Source organism: Trichechus manatus, unplaced genomic scaffold, assembly GCF_000243295.1.
Source record: "Trichechus manatus latirostris isolate Lorelei unplaced genomic scaffold, TriManLat1.0 scaffold00185, whole genome shotgun sequence".
In the NCBI taxonomy this organism is placed as follows: domain Eukaryota; kingdom Metazoa; phylum Chordata; class Mammalia; order Sirenia; family Trichechidae; genus Trichechus; species Trichechus manatus.
Genome location: NW_004444121.1, coordinates 3361053 through 3363807, shown reverse-complemented (window position 1 = coordinate 3363807; position 2755 = coordinate 3361053).

Genomic DNA, 2755 nt, shown 5'->3' with positions numbered 1-2755 from the left:
TGGGCCCACAGACCCCCAGCTACCTGCTCTGTGTCCTGGGAGACCGACTGGATGGGTAACTCCCACTGGCAGTGGCTGTGTCACAGACTCTTTGTCTGCCTGCAGGAGCGTCACCCCAATTTTATAGGGCAGGGGTCTGGCCTCAAACCACCCAGTCAGGGGTGACGTGAGAAACTTGGTGGCCTGAAGTCAGAGGTCGTGGAGGTGTCAGAGGTCGTGGAGGTGCCAGGCACTCAGGGAGGGGGCACCGTGGACAAGTCAACCCATGAGCTGCCCACCTGGGGCCTCAGATCTCCTGGCCCTCTGGGGTCTCCCTGCCCAGCTCCTTGACACCTGCCCCACCTCCTTCGGCAGGTGAGGAGACTGGGGCCCAGACAGGGCCAGGGGCTGTTCCAGGTCCCGGGGGTGAGATTGCCCTTCCACGCACACACCTGGGGCGCCTTTCTTGCCCACTCTGCCCGCTTTGGACTTTCTCTCTGAACACCTTGCTCCAGCCCATGGTCCCGTGAGCCCCATCCCCTGGTTATTAAAATGTGTCTTTCCTGTTTCTGTGTGTGGGTGCCGGTCTGCCTGACCCCCCATGTCCTGTGAGCCATCCTTATCTGTCCTTGCAAGGGCGGATTAACCAGTAAGCACGGTACGCAGGGCTTAAGTGTGTTTATTTACTAATCTGATGTGGTGAAAAAGAAGTGAAATTGTGCACTACAGATTAGTAAGTAAGCATAAGTAAGCCTGGGTGTACCTTGCTTACGGGTAATGCGTCCCCATGTCCTTGTATTCAGGGCACCCAACACCCAGCGCCAGCCGGGAACACTCACTCAGCAAATATTTACCGGCATGCAAATGTTTGTCGACCTGGTGTGATATGAAGTGACTGCTCTAGGCAATGGTTCTCACTGGGGGCCACTCTGTCCCCAGGGATGTTTGGAAAGGTCTGGAGACATTTTTGGTTGTCACTACTGGGGGTGGCTGCAGGTATCTAGCGGGGAGTATACAGGAACCTGTTCTGCACCGTTTGGTGCACGGGAGGCCTCCTGGGGCAGGGAGCATACAGGAACCTGTTCCTCATCCTGCGGTGCACGGGAAGCCCCCTGGGGCAGAGAATTGTCCAGCCCAGACGTCAGTAGTGCCAAGAGCAAGAAAGCCAGGTCTAGGACAGCCCAATGGCCGTGGCTTGGGTGCTCCAGTATTGGGGTCCCCGGCAGCGATAACTCCCAAGAGTCAGGCATGAAGCCCATCCTGGCCACAGTCTGCGCTCTTACCTGAACCCCAAACTGAGTCTCACTATGGTCCCTGTCTGAACCCTGACCATGGTCACCAAATGTGCCCTGATCCCGGCCACAGCCTGAACCCTGACCTTGGTCACACCCCAAATCCTAGTCACACACTAAACCCTGACCCTGGGGCCAACTCTGGTTACTGATGGAGCCGTGATCCTGGTCATACTGATTCCTGATCCTGATCACTGAGCCCTCATCCTGGTCACCCTGAACAATCACCCTAGTCACAAACTGCGTTCTGACCTTGCTCATAGAGAAGGAACCCTGTCCCGGTCATACTGAACCCTGATCCTAGCCATTAACGGAGCCTGACCCTGGCCACACTCAGCCCTGTCCCGCATTCACACCTTGGGCACACACTGAGTTCAGTCCCTGGGCCGAATCTGAGCTGGGATCTGCTGGCAGTCCCATTTTCCAGTGGGTCTGTCACAAAGGGAACACGACAGCTCGCAACACCTCCCCGCCCCCGTGCCGTGGACGGGCCTGCGTGTGCTGCCGTGCAACTCGCCCTTACCCCCCCGTGCCGTGGACGGGCCTGCGTGTGCTGCCGTGCGACTCGCCCTTACCCCCCCGTGCCGTGGACGGGCCTGCGTGTGCTGCTGTGCGACTCGCCCTTACCCCCCCGCCAGTCCTCTCTGCTCTGTGGTCACCTCCTAGGACTCCAGATTTTCCTGTTCTCCTGGCCCCCCCCCACTCTGAGCACCCTGTGGGCCCACACCAGTTGGGTACCCTGGAAATCCTGCCCGTTCACAGAGCTGATTGTGAGGATGGCGCAGGACCAGGCAGTGTTTCATTCTGTTGTATACAGGGTCACTGTGAGTCCGAACCAGCGGTTCCTAACAACCACACAGCTGGGGTTTCCTGTCTCCTGCTCAGCTTTCTGGCCAGGATGAGTAGCAGGAAAGGGGCGTGGGATGACCACAGGGGCCAGGCCCAGGAGGGAGGGCAGGAGGGCCTTCTGGGGGCACACCCCACCTCACAGGGAGTCCTTCCCAACAGACTTCGTGGGGCACATGTGGCCCACATTCGAATTGCACAGCGACCGATGCCCTTGTTTTTGGATGAATTCCTTATTTCATGCAGAGTCAATTGTGAAAGATAAAGACAGCATGTTGTTGGCAAAACCGCACCTGCTTCCACCCTATACTTCCGTAGACCTTTGTCTTTGAAGAAATGATGCGTTCACAACTCAGGATGGCCCACGCTCGGTGAGATCACACGACCCCGTTTTGGGTCCTGGAAATTATGGTCATGTGTGCAAGCGTGTGTGTGTGTGTCGTATGTGTGAGTGTGTGTATGTGTTTCCGAGAGAGTGTGTTTGTGTGTGAATATATGAGAGTATGTGAGTATGCATCTGTGTGTGCATGTGGGTATGCTTGTGGGAGAGTGTGCGTGTGTGAATATGAGCGCGTGTATATGCGTTTGCGGGAGAGTGTGCGTGGGTGAATATGAGCGCGTGTATATGTGTTTGCGGG